General features: G+C 43.1%; 1 protein-coding gene across 4 annotated transcripts in view; it reads left to right on the top strand.

Annotated features, from left to right (window-relative positions):
* The window catches only part of GRAP2 (GRB2-related adaptor protein 2), a 67,702-nt gene that overhangs the window by 11,704 nt on the left and 37,906 nt on the right, over positions 1–18,092 (top strand). The window contains exon 1 of one of the 4 annotated variants that reach the window (XM_014543851.1): positions 11,467–11,635. The exons of the other annotated variants lie outside the window; for them this stretch is intronic. The gene's annotated coding sequence lies outside the window, so the exon portion shown is untranslated. Of the gene's footprint in view, positions 1–11,466; positions 11,636–18,092 lie in introns of those variants that run through there. 4 annotated transcript variants of the gene reach the window in all.

Raw genomic sequence — 18,092 nt, 5'->3', positions numbered from 1 at the left:
ATTTTCCTACTGCAGGGCCCCTAAATCATTTTGGAAAGATTATCTGCTCTTCAAGTATAAAATTTCCAGAGAAAGATTTGTTAAGGATGCGTGTTGATGCCTAATCCAATCTAAATCAAGACTTACGCATTCCTAACCCTGAATCCCTGTCCTGGGGTGTAATGTAGTTGACTCTCTTTTATCCTACCCTGCACACGGGGTGCTTTCTAACATTCGGTGATGGTAAGTAACACAAACTGCCTCCACGGCTGCCAGGCCCAGGCTTCCCTGCTCTGGGCTGAAGATCTCAATTCCATTAATGTGTCACCTTGAGTCTCTGCCCAACCTCTTATCCCTTCCTTATTCTCCAGGCGCTCTCCAAGTTTTGTCTGCTTATGATGGTCACCACCAAAACGTATTTATTAAATACATGCTGTGTGTAGACAGCCCTTTGACCGTGGAAAGCAAAGAAGGGAAAATACAAAAGGATATACATGGTTTGGTTGGTTTTTATTAGTTTCTTCTCTCTCCAAGGAGTTGTCAGTCTTTGCCAAATTCAAACACTCGTTGGAGCAGTAGTCCTTAGGCTAAGTTCCATTGGGATATTTTGATTGTTCTTGCAAATACTTTCACTGTGGCACTCACCTAAGGACAATAGAGTTCACTATCATAAAAAGTAGTTCTGATGTGAATTTAGCTCCAAATAAAAAAGATAAATGCATTTGCTCAGTTCCAAAGAAGGCATTAGACTGCCGTGTGAATTTCGTTTCAAATGAGTTGCAAAACCAGTTCTTTTCCACAGAAAGGGATTTATTCAACAGAATTCATTCACTTTGCTGCAACTGGATTAATTCCATTCCACATCATGTCTCTAAGTAGAAAAGTAAACTGATTTGCAGCAGGCTAAAATTATTCTCACTTTCACATCCCTTTAGCAGCAGGCTAAAGGGATATGTTGATGCATCCAACGTCAGTAAGATTATGCCAACTAGATTACAACCATCATGGTGGGCCAATTGTTTTAGTTTCTATAAAGGAGTTGCAAAAGCGCACCCCTTCAGTATGTGGGCTGAGAACAGCTTATCAAAGTTACAATAGATTGGGGATGTGGTAGAATGAGAGAGCGCACAGATGTGCAAAATGAGATGAGTGTTCTGCCCCTTCCTGGGGCCGGAACCACTCGTCCACTCCTCAGTGTTATAAAAGACTGTTCATTTTGTCTTATACCCATGTTCTAAAAGCCACCATTTCAGATTTTTGAATTGTGTTTCATATGGTTCTGTTCAAGATACGCACCCAACCCCACTTGTGGTTAAGCAGGTACTGGCTGTGGGCTCATTGTGTGCTCAGCACTGTGCCAAGTACCACCTGGTAATGGGCCTCCACCCTCCACTCACTCCATCCGCCACTCTCTGCTACACACCGTCTTTTCTGCATCACTCTCCATTTCCACACACACCATCTCTTCAGCTTCCCGCGGCTTTCAGTCTCTGTCTTGGGAGCCTTCCTTTCATTTCTCCTGAATTGCTGGCTTTATTCTCGCTTTCACTTCTAACACAAGAAGGCTGTTCATGGAAATTTTTCTGATTTCCATAGCTAGTAGTTTCTGTAACTAGTAGTTACTTTCAAAGGAAATAGCTTGTGGAGAAAAAGCAGCTGGGTGATATATTAAAATTCAGTAAGACTGGGTAGCACAATTGAAAAAGAAAATTGGAGAATTTGAGGCACTGACCCCTCCATGGGTAAGCTGGAGGCCTTCAACATTCCTCACAGCCAAAACGCGCTCCCTCCACTGAGAGCACATGCTCTGTTCCAAGGACTGAGCCTTCGTTCTTGCTTGAGCTCCCCATCCCTCACTTAGTCACCTTTCAAAATCCCAGCAACCTTCAAGGGCAAGCCCCAAAACTTCCCCTCTCCCCAGCTCTTCCCCAGACAGGATTCATCTTTTTCTCCCCAGCACTCATGTCAGCCTGTGGTAGAATTATTTATGTGGGTATTGATCCTCCTGAATTGACTGTGACCTGCTGAAGGGCATCTGCCAGGCCCTCCCCTCCCTCTGTGAGTAACAGCTCACAGTGGAGTGGCCAGAGGATAAAGGAGAAAACTCCAAGGACCAAAAATGTCCACAAAAAGGTTTTCTTCCCAGAGGCTGGTCTCAGATATGGAAATGTCCTTGGGTGAGCAAAGACCCCTCTGAAATGGAGCAGGGCCTAGTCAGTAGACTCATAAAAACCCCTTGAGTGGTGGGTACAGGGAAGCTTCTATTTCTTCTTCACTTTTCTGTACCTTTAAACACTCTCTGTTTACAATGGTCATAAAAAGACCCCATCCTATTTAAAAATTAGTGAGTTGAGTAGCTTGCACTGTAACTTGATTTTCAGCCTAAAGGTATCCCTGTAGTTTAAATCACAAAAGTCATCCTTTGCTTCCCAGCTTCATTGTGTTTATCTACTGGATATGGTACCCCTGGAACTTGTTCGTTCTTTCACACAATGCCAGTTACACTGCACCTTTGTTGAAAGGAACTCCTTGTGCAGGGCGTGGGCTCTTAGAGGATGAAAAGTCCCACTTTTTAGCACATTTTAAAAAATCCTTCAGCTGATTTAATATTTTAATACCTTCTCTTTGGCAGAGCAATAGTCATTTTTAGGAATCATCTCTGAACCAATGAGCCATTTAACTATTGCCAAGTACATAATAAGTGCTCAATAAATATTTTTTAAATAAATTAGAATGATATGCACTTCTGAACGAAAGACAACTTAAGTCCTTTAAAGCAGAACACAATGGGTAGAGTTTCCAATTGCTGGTCTTTATGTCCATTAGAAATTATAGAAAAATGGGAAGTTGGGGGCGGGGGGGAGGGATCAGACACTGTTATGGAAACTGCATGGATGATTTAGCAGATTGTAATTTTGTTTATAGTGACTTGATACACAATTATTTGAGGTTTATATTGTCATCTGGATTAAAGCTATGTTGTTACTATAATAGATGATTGGCCCAGAGCCTTCCTCCAGTGCCAGACTCTCTAGCACCGCTTCTGTTCTCCCATCAACAGCCCAGGGTCCCCCGCCCCCCAAAACTCTGTGGGATGCAGTCCTGGCACAGACCCCTAACCTCCAACTCCAGCCAACTTTTCTACAATGCACTTTCTCCCCTTCACCTGCCGGATGCTTCTTGTTCTCAGACATTACACCCTGAAATTGGGGCTTTCAGTGAGTTAAAAAGGGAAATACAGAATTACCTGGCTCTATCAGTGTTTTAAGTATTCTTGTAGACTGAAATGAGAGTTCTGTACAAAACCACTTGAATTCTTTTCTTAAGATATGCTAATTTCTCTCTCTCTTTGATTGAACTGTTGACCTTCTAGATACATGACTAGTTATTACCTCAAGTATGTTTGGAACTATTCTCACCCTAACCATTCAAAAATGTAATTAGCATGAAGACATTATTGTAGGAGCACATCACCTTGGGCTAGGATCTTATTAGATAGCACAAATTGAGCGAAATTAAGCATGCTCCGGTGCTTTAAAAAAAAAAAATCTCTGAGAAAAATTGGTGGTGTTGGAAGAAAAGTTAAAATTAACGCTTTTGTGAGCCCTCTCTTGCTCATACATTTGGTTTGTATAAGAATCCAGACGTAGAGAGGGTTGTGGTTCTGTTTGAAAAATGAAAGCAACTCTGTTTTCTCAGAACTCGGCTTTTACGATGGGGCTGCTGTCACAGTTCTAGGTCAACCAAAACCCAAATAATACATTTCAGAGCTCAAGCTTTTCCCCCCCAAGAAATGCATAGCATTTTAAGACATCATCCCACTTATCATTGCAACAACAGATGCAATAGAGAACGACTGTTCTCTGGGAGGTAATTAACAAGCAGGGGAAACTGAGGCCGAGGGAGGTGCAATCACTCGGGTTACTCACGCTCCTCCTTGAACATTGCCCATCTCTTCCACCGTGGAAGGCGCTCTTTATTTTCTGATTGAAAACCGTGTCGTGCTGCCTGCTCAGTGATTTCAGTATGTACTCCTGAGTTTGGGGCTAATCCCAACTGTTACGAAACCGTATATGAATAATAATGAAGCTCCTCATTCCTGGGATCGCAAAGTGACCATTTCTAGTTCATTCCAGGGCACTTTGGATGCCCCAGTGGGGCCCTAAATGATGGGAACTTTCAGGGGAGCTCTTGCCTGATTCTGTCATTCACCTCATGTGTGAGTCTATAATGTGTTTCAGTGCAGAGATGTGTCACATAAACAATAATATCTCCTTCTTGTACTAGCATTTTCCCCTAATTGCAAAAGTATTTCTGACCTGAATTTACTCTTGTCGTGTCTGTGTGCGCAAGCAGAGTCTTGTTAGTCTTTACAATATATTAATAATGTATTAATTAGCTTCCCAGTGCTGCCCAAACAAGGAACAGAAAGAATTGATCTAAATCATGAAACATGAAACAAAGCTAACACTTCGTTAATTTTATTTTAAGGACAGTCTCAGCATTAGGCAGTGTGTCAAAATGTAGGCCTATTTTTGAGCGAAGATAACAGAAAACACTGCTCAATTAATAAAACATTTGTTTAACACCTACTGTGCACAAACTCTGAGAAGCAAAAGAGGCGAAGACAAATAAATTGGCTAATTTCGTTTTATAGTCCTAGTTAAAAGGCAGTCAAGGGCAAGGTAATATGTGTTTTGATTTAGTGTCAAATTAGCTTACATATATCAGATGGAACCATATGAAATTGACAATGTCTGACAGTTTTTTACGAAGAGAAGTGGCAATTTCATGATTCAACCTAATATTAAGATACCCTTGTCATGCTGTACCAGCTCCTAAAACATTAATACTGTTCAGTTTCTTTCTATTTTTAAAATTAAATGACTCATTTCAAGTTGAAGCTGTCATTATTAGACAATCAATAGAAAGTAAATACAGGTCAGCGTTTTTCATATTTATTTTTGTAGACTCAAAAATAATATATATTTTGTAGGTTTAAAGTTTTCTATTATATCAGGTACTTTTGTTTATTTGACATAGAGTCATGCATCAGCCTGCTACCGGTTCTTCACGTGTGATGTTCCCCAACTCGGTTTCTCGTGCCATTTCCTTAGTGATTTCCATGCAGAACTTCGTTTCTGCAGAGATGTTTGCTTGTAGAACACTCCATTTATTTGGGAGATTAAATCTAACATCCGGTCTACCATTCAGGTTACTGAGAAATCAGAACAGCTCACCATATGTATATTCCACTAAATACGTTCTTCTAGTTCCATCGATGTTTAACAAATATTTACCAGACACCTGTTTCGCACGAGCCATGGAGTCAGTCCTCTGCCGAATATGGAGTTGTGTAAACAAAAATGTATGTATCAATATAAATACAAATGTAGTGCTGACTATATAGACCAGGCACTGTCCCAAGTACTTGACAAGCATTCCTCTATTTAACACTGCCCAAGGGGGTAGATTCCATTGTTATATTCATTTTAAAGATGAGGAAAACTGAAGCCAGAGAGGTTAAGTGAGCTTTTAGAACCCAAACACTTAACCAAGACACCAACAAATTACCTGGTTATTGCCCCAATGCTAGAAAGCGAGTGCTTTTCCCAGGCCGTGAACTAGAAGTCTGACCAGTTAACAATGCCTCCTAATGCCCTAAATATCAGCCAGGCCAACTTGTGTACAATGTCAGCACACACTTGAACCTATCCCACTGGGTTTACTCCCAGCTCAGGACACGAAGACACACCCCTGTGAGGCCCCTGACACTCACTGGGACACAGGCCACACGCACTGACCAGGGCATTCTTGCAGAGTCACATCTTACCCCAAATCTTATCACAACCCTGCCAGAGGCCAGGCACTATCAAGAAAATGTTCACTCATCTTCCCGTTACGCCCAAGGTGTGAACACAGATAACGTATCTAAATTCGAAGAAAATCAACAGACATCATCTCAGTCAACCTGAAAAGTTAGTGACTCATTCACAGTCTTTTCACAGGGCTCCTGCCCAGCCACCCGGTTCTCCTGTACCAGCCTCCGGGCCTCCCACAGCCCGCTTGCAGCTCAGCGCTTGATCACTCTCTGCCGCTGACGCTGATCGGGTGAGCGTTGCCTTCCTTTTGTACAGGCATCTGAGTTGCTAGGCAAGCTGCCGCTTGTCTGTGCCAACAGCGACCCCACTGCTTCGGTCCCCGAGGCAGGCTAAATTAGGTCGCCTTGGAAAAAACAACAAGGAATAAGATGCTGGCTTTTCAGCCCCCAAGAGTAAAATCCATCACTCTGAAGATAAAATCATAACATCTGAATTTGACCCGATTTATGTCAGGTCTTGTAAATACAGGCACACATGTGGATGCTTAAACCATGTATGCTGACTGCTAAAAACAACACAACACACTGTCTCATTAGAAAGATAAGAGCTGGCAGGCCAGCTCACCAGAATAAAGAAAAATGGGCACTCTAACTTTACACACACGCACGTGGCTGTAGTGAAGTCCACAAGACAGTTAGTTGGTCGGGCAATGGCGGGCAAATAATGTTTTCAAGGATTTTCGTGTTAAATTTAAACTAGTCCCATGAACGAACTTACTTTCACGAGCTTAGCTTTAGGCCTCCATCCTCAGATAGAGGTCTGGCATCGATTTCAGCCTCTAGGAAGGCAGTGGGTAAGAGCAAAGGCTCAGGAGCCAGACAGCCCTGGCTGGGATTTCATGGCTACCAATTTCCAGCTGTGCATCCAGGTAAGTTCCTTAACCACACGGTGCCTCCATTTCCTCGCCTGTAAAATGAACTCACATGGGTTTGTTATGAAGATTTGATGAAATAAATGGTAAAGTGTTGAGAACAATGCCTGGTTCGGAGTAAGCCTGTGATTGATTTGTTTTAGTAACTTGAAATGGGCTTACATACCCCAGTTAGGAAGCCTTTGAGTTCTGTTCTGTTTTTAACTTTAATCTTTGTAGCAGTTCAATCTCATTTCTTCTTTTTCTATGTACGTGCAGAAGGAGGATGGCTAGTCATCCTTGGAGTACAAGCTTTCAATAAAAGCCTTTATTAAGTTTCTTTTCTGCAGTAAATGATCCAGATTACTTAGTGGTTCTGTTTTACATGCTTTGATCATTTATTTGAACGTCTCAACCATCTCCAGATTTATAGTACATGCAGAAATATTGTCTAAGAAATTTGGTTTTGAAATTCCTTATCATCTATATCCATTAACTCAAATGTTTAAAATCCATTGTTCATAAGATCAAAGTTAAGTTTTTTACCATATTGGTAGGTTGGTTTTATTCTGTCATATTGCCATAATCACCTAATTTTCAAATGCATAGTTCAGCACAAGCTGAACCAGAGAAACCATAGGTCATTCATTCATTCATCAAATATTTATTGAGGGTCTACTATATTCCAGGCCCTGTGCTATGTTTCAGATTATAAATAAGACACTTCTGTCTGGCTTGTGTGGTCCAGTGGATTGAGCGTCTTCCTATGCACCAAGAGGTCACTGTTTGGATTCCCAGTCAGGGCATATGCCCGATTGAGGGCTTGATCCCCAGTAGAGGGTGTGCAGGAGGCAGCCAATTGATGTTTCTCTCTCATCGGTGTTTCTATCTCTCTCCTCATCTCTCTTCCTCTCTCTCTAAAATCAGTAAAAATATAACAAAAAAGACACTTCTTACTTGAAGGAGCTTACAGCTTGGGAGGGAAGACACGGAAGTAAACAGACCACTGCAAACGTCTGCCATTAGATGCTGTACTTGAAGTGAGAAGGCGTCAGGATAACCCTGGGAGAGAAGGGAGGGAGAATGCAGCTCTGCATGGTGGGAACAGCAAGGCTACACAGAGAAGATGACTTTTGAACCGTACGAAAGAATGACAAGGATTGAGAGGAAAGACGGAAGAGAGTATTCAGGGAAGAAGCAGTCATTTGCATGTTGTATGGCCAGGGAACCTTCGAAGACACAGGTATGAGGGGCCCAGGATCTAGGAAGGATGCAGAGATACAAAGCTTCCTAGGTTAGCTGGGGCCAGGCCGGTAGCGACCAGACCTAGAAGCCTGAGCTCTATCCTGCAGGCGTGAGGGTCCAGGGGAGGGTGTGTTTACAAATCACTCTGGAAGTAATGACGAGGGCACACTGGAGGCATGTGAGCCCAGAAACAGAAGTGGGCTGCTGGGGTCATGGAGAGAGATTATGAAGCCTGCGCGAGGAAAGGGTGATGGAAACGAGAGTCGACTTAAAAGATAGGGTTTAAAGACTCAGGAGAGAGGGCTGTCGGATTTGGGAAAGAGGGAGGAATCCAGAAGGAATTCCACGTTTCCTATGCACGAGGGCCATGACACCATATAGTGCCATCATGGCGCGAATACAAGTTGGCACAAATCCTTCTAGAAATGCTCCTCGAAGATGTAGGTCCTGTTGAAAGTCCATAGGGAATGCCAACATCATATGCAAAGAGCAATATATTTCTTACTATTTATTCTTTTTAAAATACCCGTTAATATATGTGATATACATGAGCTAAGATAATACTTATCTGGGAATCTTCATTTTTTAATTGTCTGGAAATTAGTTTTCCAAGTACGATGTTTGCATTAGTTCGTTCTCTATGCCTGACATAGTATATATCTATTTGTTTACTTATTTCTTATCTGTCTCCCCCCAGCTGAAAACAAGCTCCATGAGGTCAAGGACTTTGCCTCTTTTCTTCACATCTCCATCCTCAGCACCTAAAATGGTGTTTGACTCATGATGGGTAAAAAGAAACAATCCTGTCCTTTGCTAATGAGGAAAGAAAAGAGAAAAAAAATTGGTTTTAAAACAGTTTTTCATGAACAGATCCAATTTGCAAAAATGGAACTGAAGTTTAAAAGCTATTTTTCTTCCTGAAGCTCTACTTCTGGGAAAATCATAGTGCCAGCTTAGACGGTGGTTTTAACTGCCTGGTTACAAATGCTGTGCAGTTGTACGATTGGCAAAGCTCAGCTTCCTTCAATGCTGTTGGATCAGTAAGGAAGTGGTGATTTTCCTTATTGATTTAATGCCAGTTCCTCTTTTGTGAAAAATCCCATGTGCTGCTCAATGAAACATGGACGATAAAAACTGAACATCGGGTTCAGACTTAAGTAAGTCACTCGTGTTCCTCTCTAGTCAGGTGATGCTAAACCGTTTCTACTTTCAGTCTGCAGTGTTCAGCGTTTTCCCCTTTAAATTTAGCAGAGTGATTATTCCCCCTGGTGGGATGCACATATGCTCCCTTTGATCTGTGAAATAGCTCATTCCTGGATGAACTTTAAGCTCCAAAGTAACGCATATAAAATACTGTTTATGAATCGTGGGAGAAATGTTTCACAATCGCATTACTCCAAAATGGTTGCACCAAACCACTCTCTCCGAGGATCCTTTTTGTTTTTTATCCAAGAAGAGAGAAAAAGAACTTGAGGCCACAGCACTATGATAACAATAATAATCATACTTCCCATGGATTTTATTCCGCAGGCTCGTATAGGCTGCAATGTAGGAAATGTATCATCAGCGAACACTTACCGTGAGCAGGACACTGTGCCAAGTGCATAGACTCCCAAGAGGGGTGAGGCACAGTTCCTATCTCTGGGCTTACAAATTAGCTGGGGAGGTACGACCAAACCACAAAGTAAAACCAATAGTCACCAATGAACGACATGATCAGTAAGTGCCACACAGGGTTCAGAGGAGGCTGGGATGTCTAGACAGCATTCATAGAGGAGATGGACTGGAATTTGAGTTGGACCTTTAGTGGGGGGTCTGGAATGAGAAAAGGCAGAGAGGTGAGAACATTTATGGATTCCATTGCCAGGAGTCCCATCTGGCTGAGGTGGAGGTTGTGGCAGGTAAGGAAGGGGATGGATTGGGGATGGCCTTGAATGCCACTCTAAGGACTTTGGACTTGATTCTGTAAGTCAACTGGAATCATTTAAGTAGAAAGAATATGAGCTAAACAATGTTACACAGAAACTAGACCAAGCAGGGATCTGTGCTATGAATTTCATTGAGGGGTTTCAGAGTTGAGATGAGACCTCGGCCCAGGCTGGGGACAGTAGGATACCTCCATCCTGCGGTACATTTCTGTGAATACTTCTTAGGGATTCCTATAAAATTGTGCTCAGTGTGCCTAACTGCCTCCACACTCCCAAGACCACTTGATACTGTGATATTATCATGTGCTGCAAAGAGCTTCATGATTTGTACATAGAACAGACTCAGATGTGGTCTATGTGCAGACTTCAGAATCCAGGCAACTTCCAGTATAAAAGCTGGGAGGAATCTTGGAGCCTGCAAAGTCCATCTCCTCAGCTCACTTATACAGAAGCCAGCCCTTGCCCAGTTCCCACGCTCATCGGGGACAGGTCCAGGCAGGACCAGATGTCCTTACTGCACTCCAGCAATGCGTCCAGCACTGGTCCAGATTCTGCTTTAAGATATGTGTGTGTACAGATTCTGGCAGAATCCAGAAGAATTTTTTGGCCTCCTAACTGAGATAGTTGAAGTTCCTTTCCTTTACTCCCCCCAGACCCCCATTCCAATCCAGTCCTCACCTGAACCCCCACTTCACTTCTGCCAACTCCCTGCCTCCATGCTTTCCTGCAACACCTCTGCCTTCTAGTTCTCTGCTCACTCCCGGTGGTTTCTCTGCCCTGCCATTAATTGTGTTGTCTTCTTTGTCTGGAACTTTTTAAGGCCCCAGCTTAGGCCTCAACACCTTCAGGAAATGCCCCCTGGCCTCAACCCCTCCCCTAGATATACTAAGGTCTCCCTCCAAGGAGCTCCCACACTACTCGCACGGAGTTCTGTCTGTATGTCTCCATGATGTGTTATCCTCTGTTGATGGGCCTGCCTCCCATCTTTGAACTGTGAGCTCCTGGAGGGCAGGAACTGTGGCTCTGCATCATTGAACACCCCATATCTAGCCCAGGGCCTGGCACATACTAGGCATTTAAAGGTCTGATGAATGAATGAATGGCATTTGCCTTCATGGTGCATTCATTCACTTAGTAAATACTTATTGACCAATTACTTATAATCAGCACCTCAGTAGTCACACTTACATGTCAAAATATACCAATGCACTCAAGCTCCAAATTATGCATGCATCAATTATGCTTCTAGAGTGTTAGCATGCACACGCGGCAGGGACTGCGTGCATAACCACACATACCAGAGCTAGCAAACGCAGAAAACTGTGCCAGATGTCCCTGAAATTTACAAAGACCCAACAACCAAAAATGACAGTTAGCTCCATAAGCCCTCTACAAGAAAAAAATGCGAAAGAACAAAAGAACCTCGAGCAGAAGGAAGTGGCTATGCTTTTTGTGTGTGTTTTTTCTGTGCGTTTGAGCCAGGGGTGGGGGAGATTTATCAAAGCATTCTATGCTGGGCAGGTTCATGTAAGTCTGAGTTCCTCAAGGGTTGGCTTTAGAAGCTGTTAGGAAAATTCATTGCCATGCAGGAGTCAGGGGACTGGTTTTTATTCCGCTGGAAATTGTTAATGGGGACTGCATTAGCGGCCCCTTATCGCTTTGCCTGATAGAGAGACAGCAGGTTCACCCAAGCAATTCTGGAGCTCTGATCACTGCCAATTAGGGGAGCATTGTCTGGCTGACATAACCAAGTGAGTATAAATATATTTATTGTGATTAGAACGGGGAAGGGAGACAGCAGAGAGGTTGAAGCAGAAGCTGCCACCCCCTTGCCTGGCTCCGGCTTGTATCAAACTCAGCGTGTCTGTCACCGGGTGCTCAGTAAAAGGGGTCACAGCTTCTTAAGGTGGAAGGCACCGTGAGAATTTGGGACTAGCATTGTTTTGCCCAGAAGGGACCCCGTCTCTCCTCATTTTTCCTCCTCTCTTCTTCCCTTTTTGAAATAATTCAGCAAAAGCTGAATAGGGAAGAGAAACCAGATGCCACGTTGATCACATTTTAATTCCACCCTGTTGGCCATGCCGCCCCCACTTAGCTTACCTGCAATTCAAAGTCATCTCGGGGAATAATACTGTGACAGGACTTGCCCCCCTCTCTGCCTGCCTGGGTGTGCGAGTCTGTCTGGCATGGGTCTGTCTCATTGTGGACTTGTGGGACTTTCGTGGGAATATCTGTGATGTGTCTCAGAGCTGGGATTGAACGACCCCGATAAAAATAGTCCCCTGCAGTGGACTAGATATGGAAGGAATTTCAACAGCTAAAAAAAAGGAGGGCGGTGTTTAAGTCCCATCTGGTGGCATTCTTATCTGACTAGAGAGTGGGGTTTAAGCATCTGCACAGATTTCAAAATGCATGCGGCATTTATTCATCCCCAGACAAATGGCCAAGTTACATGGTTATAGGAGTGGTCAACAACCGAATTTCAGCTCATGGCTGAATTCGAACTCCGGCCAATGCAGGGCCAGTCCATCAGACATGTGACTTTTCTTTTCTCACCCTTGACTATTGTATGTAGGGAGCAGCTCTAAGGTTAAGCCTCCGGCTGACCTGTGGCAGGGCCACAAACAAGTCCCAGCCTGGAGGGCAGAGCTCTCCTAGCATAATTAAGCCTGACCTTGTAGCCCTCCCTAATTCTTTCCTAAGTAGCTAATGGGCTGTGGGAGGTACAGCAAGTGTTGTCAAAACAAGAACATTTGTATACATGTTAATCTACCCTTGTTATAATCAGACTATAAAATAAAGGATCAGCTTGCAGGCTCGGTCTTTTGTGTCCTCATCCAAGCACAGGAGATCCACCGAGCCCCAGCAGTATTCTCTTGTCTGTCTTTTCTTCAATCCTTCACCGCCCCTCCTCAGGTTCACCTTTGGCCGTGCTGGTGCAGCACAATTGGATAACAGCAGTTACAGAGCTGAGTTGATTTCAGCTACTTCCCTTAGCCCTCCTCGTGTGTGCTGCTCTGTTCCGCACTTGAGGGCTAGAGACGCTTCCCACCGGCTATAGCAGAGTGAGGAACCCCCTCCCCTGGGTCCTGTTCCCTTCAGTTTGTCTTCACAACCGCAGATTGCTCTCAGGCTGTCTTCTTGAATATTTCAAAAATGATTTTATTTCTGGTGGCACAGATGTAATATGCAACCATATTAGGGAAGGTGTAGATACACAAAATAAATAAGGGGCCCATGTAGGAGAAATGTCATCTGTAGATATCACTTAGCCTAAAGACATCTGACCATCCTTATTCAGCCTGTTCCTGCTAAATGTTTCCTCCTTCAGCTGCTCAAAAATTGTGAGGCCAGACTCTTCTCACCTAGCTACCAGAAATGTGTGTTCCCTTTGCTTTTCAGATCATGATGGACAAAACACTTTTTTTCCCTGTCTTCTGCCTCTTGTGAGCGATATTGTTTTTGGGGAACTAGAGCTCATTTATCTCCAAGGCAGAAAGAAAGTCATTCCATATTTATCCGTTAACAAATGACCACTTACAGTGAAAATACGGAGGAACTCTCGCACTCGGCGGCAAATGGGGTTATCCGTCTTCCTGAACCTTGGCTGATGGACAGCCACTGTTCCCTTCAAGTTGGCTTAATTTTCTCTCGTTGGTTTTCATTGCTTTATAGCAAAGAGAATTCTTGGCTCTTTGTTTGATTCTGCTTTTGAGGAATGGGCCTGTCTCCTCGGGGTGGTTTGTTTTGTGAGCTGGTTGGATTAAACCCCTAACATTTATTGAGTAGCCTATTGTGTTGGGTGCTGTGGGTTCCTCTGAAGTCCTCCTTGCTTGAAAGGTGGATGAAGTCACTAATCTGAATGCTAACTCCCTTCTAATCCATTGTCTTTCTGCCATGTAAATGGGGACATGAAATCGCCATTGAACAAGAGACAGTGAGATGTCATAAACTGAGCTTGAATTCTGTAGTCAGCAAGACCTAGGTTGTACAGCCGTGCAATCTTGTGTCGCACATTCTTTGTTATAAATACTCATGGGAACAACAGAACAGTCTGTTGTTCTTCTTTGCTCTTCTCCATAATGAGATAAAGCCAAACAGACAGTGAAGAGCCTGGTCTAACTACGTGGTACAAATTACAAATGACTGTAAGAAGGTATTTTTGGCCTGAACATTTAGGTGGCATTCGTGTTGTATTTGATACATGTCACTTAGTTAAGAAGCTAAAACCTCTTGAACACACACAAAACTCTTGATCTGGTTGGACATTACATCTAGCAACATTTTGATTCTTTTTATTCAATGTACTTCTCACTAGGAAGTGGTAAAAGAGATGATAGCAGTCCAGTTAATAGTATTGTCCCAATGTCAGTTTCCTGGGTTTGAAACTGTACTATGGTGATGTAAGATGTCACCATTAAAGACAGCAGCATAAAGGGTACAGGGGACCTCTCTGTACTATTTTTATTTCCTGTGGGTTTATTATTATTTCAAAATAAACATATTTAATGAGAGAGAATACAAGTGGGATTGCAATTAGGAAATGAGTGTTCATCTTGGTTTTAGTCCCTGCCTGGACAAATATTTACATTTTGTTTACCTCCTCCTCCCCTTTTCACATATAGACTTTGTGAGCAGTCAGATGTAGGAGCTCAGGCTCATTTTTCTATAGAAGAGAAGAAAGAAGTAGAATAAGCCAAGAGAACCACTGCCAACATCAGATTAGAAATCCTACTTCCTGCCTCTCCCCACCCACTTCACCTACACAAACTTACCTCCTTCCTTCCATTCAACGGCAGATGCCACACCTGCTCTACAAACGAAGTCCTTCACCTGCACAAGGCATCCATCCCTTCCTGCTGTTTCCAAAGGCTCAGTCCTTCTGTGTAATCTTCCCTTGTGAGTTCCTTCTGACCTGGGGTTTTAATAGCCACCTGTATGAGAATAGCTCCCCTTTTTATTTGTCTACTCATATCTTTTTTTTTTTAATATATTTTATTGATTTTTTACAGAGAGGAAGGGAGAGAGATAGAGAGTTAGAAACATCGCTGAGAGAGAAACATCGATCAGCTGCCTCCTGCACACCCCCTACTGGGGATGTGCCCGCAACCCAGGTACATGCCCTTGACCGGAATCGAACCTGGGACCCCTCAGTCTGCAGGCTGACGCTCTATCCACTGAGCCAAACCGGCTTCGGCGTCTACTCATATCTTTTTGCTGGGATCCACACCTACATACTCAACCCCTGACTAGGAATCTCTACCTAGTTGTATCACATTTCACACTCCTTCCAATTTATCTTTTCTTCCTATATTCCCTTATCTCTGAAAATGTTGCCATCTACCATATTGCTCATGGCAGAAATGTAAGAGCCATTCCTAGACCCACACTGCCCAATATTGCAGCCTCTAGCCACATGTGCTATTAAGTACTTCAGATATGGTTAGTTTAAGTTGAAATGTGCAGTAAGTGTAAAATACACTCCAGACTTGGTTCAGAAAGAAGAGTGCAAAATAGTTTGATAATATTTTACACTGATTTCATGTTGAAATGACAATATTTTGGATATATTGGGTTAGATAAAATAAATTATTAAAAATAGTTTCCTCGTACTTTTTAATGTGCTTCTAGAATATTTTAAATTACCTGAGAGGTTTGCACTGTATTTCTATTGGATAGTGCTGCTCTAGACTTACCTGCCTTTTAGCCACTCCCAATTGGCCAAGAACTCACAGTGATTCTCTCAAGTCAAGACACGGACAATATTAGTTAAGTGAACAGGCTGAATTTGAATCCTGGCTTCACATATTTTGATCCATATGAATCTGGGCATGTATTTAATAACTCTTTGAACCTCAGTTTCCTCATCTCTCAGATGCATATAAAATAGTTCTTACTCCTCAGGTTCTTGCAAGCATAAAATGAGATGATATGTGGAAAACACTTGCTGTGGAGATAAAAGCATGTGCAAAGGCCCAAAGTCAAAAGAAAGAACATGGTCTCTCATTGTCATATTTCAGGCCTTCATCATTTCTAGCCAAGACTTACAATAGTCTTTCCATGTCCAGTTCACCCTGCCCTCCAGTCTCTCACACTGCCACCAGATTAAACATTTCATAATGCAAATATTATTAGTATTTTAGTTATTCCCTATCACCTTTTGGATAAAGTCCAAAGTCCTTGGCATGTATGCAAGGCCCTCCATGGCCTGCCCTCATCTGAATCACAATCCCACCCCCTGCCAGTCCATGATGGCCGCAATGAACCAAATGGGCTCCCCAACTCCTATCTACACATACTGTTCTCTCTATCTGTGATGTACATGCCCTCTACTTGTCTACAAGACTGAGTTTATTCGTCACCTCATTTGGGAAACTTCCCTGGTCCCTCCTGCACCTGTGCCCATCCCAGCATGGATTAGGAACCACTCCTTTGGGCTTCTCAACCACTTGAGGTTTGACTCCACCATCACACTGATCTCACTTCTCCGGTCGACTTGTCTGTCTTTCCTACAAGACTATGAACCACCTGAGGCCCAGGATGGGTTCTCTAGTCCACTCTGGATCTCCATGCTGAGCACAGTGCTTGGCATAAAGTAGGGCCTAGTAAATGTTTGTTGAGTGAATGCATAAAGTATAAGGAGCATGAGAGCCCAGTGGCGTCAGGCAGCGGAAAATCTGAAGACTAGCCCAAGGAGAAATCGCTGCTTCTTGGCCATGCAGACAGTTGGGAGAGAGAGGAAAGAATCTGGACAAGGAGTCAGTAATGGAGGATTTGAAGTGAAAGACTATAAAGAAGAAAAGATCATGAAAAAAAACAGAACCACATTTGGTATTGCTGGTGGTTTAGTAACTTCCTCTACATGGTTCCAGGAAGAGACGGGCTCTAGGAAGGCACAGATCATATAAAGAAAGGACAAGATATCAGCAGCCGGTTTGAGGATTATTTGTCATCAGGAGTGGATGCATGGTGACACAAGTAAATGTCAACCTGGTGACTACGTGATGGGACTAATAATTTACTGGGGCTGCTGCCTAGGAATTTTTTACTGTGGTGCAAATGCCAAGCATGGAAAATTTTGACAATTTATAGATATGGGAAAGCAGATAGTGAATTGGAGAATAATGACGTGAAATGCCAGAATAATCACAAGAGGAATATCTGAATATGTAAGAGGGCTGAGAGGATTCCTGCTTTATCACAAGTTTGGATTACAAGAAAATCTATATATATAAAAGTCAAGCAACCAGAACGACGGAACGACCGGTCGCTATGACATGCACTGCAGCGGCCAACCGGCCTGATTGGAGCCCCAATCGGCCCCCTGCAACCTCCCACGGCCCCTCCCCCCACCAGCCCAGCCCCGATTGGACCCCACCCATGCACGAATTCATGCACCAGGCCTCTAGTTTACTAATAAAAACAGAAATTTCCATATACAAGACCCACTTATCAAAACTTGTAGTGTTCCATAATACATACTGATAAAAGGATGCCTTTTGACCTACACAATATTAAAAAGAACAAGTAATATAAGAAAGGTAGAGAAAGAAAGTAGGACATTTTGAAGCTCATAGGATACACATAGAAAATATGTACTTCTGCGTGCAAGCCATAACCTTGACAACAGCACCTTAAGGCTTCACTCCAAGACCTCAGGTCTCACTCCACAGGTTCGCCCACTTCCCAATTTTCATGTAAGAGATCTTGTGGGAGAGGCATGTGTGAGTTGAAGGGGCACAGGGGAAATCAAGATGAGACGATGGAAAATTGAGATGATTCCTTGCCATGGTTCTTGACACTGAAATTTCCATGGAGAAGGTGAAATTTTGAGTTATACTAGGAAACTATTTGTTGTTCATCTGAATTCAATTTGAACTGGGCATTCTGTATTTTGTCTAGCAGCCCTCCCTGGTGAGGTATGCACTTTCTCCTCCATGCCTCCCGAGAGCCACAGACAGCATGTCTCAGTCGTTAGCTGTTGGTGCATAAAGTAGCCGTAGCTAACAACTATTGAGTGCCCACTATGTGCCAGGCGCCATACTAAGTGGTTTAGATGTATATTCTTCACAAGAACACTATGGGGCAGTCATTACTATTATTTCTGTTTTAAAGATAAGGAAACAGGCTCAGAGAATTAAATAACTTGCTCAGAGTCCCCCACATAGCTAGTGATAGAGCCAGGATTTGAACTCTGGGCAGCCTGAC

Source organism: Myotis brandtii, unplaced genomic scaffold (assembly GCF_000412655.1).
Source record: "Myotis brandtii unplaced genomic scaffold, ASM41265v1 scaffold339, whole genome shotgun sequence".
Taxonomy (NCBI): Eukaryota; Metazoa; Chordata; class Mammalia; order Chiroptera; family Vespertilionidae; genus Myotis; species Myotis brandtii.
The sequence above is the reverse complement of the archived record's forward strand: the minus strand, read 5'-3'. Positions and strand labels throughout refer to the sequence as shown.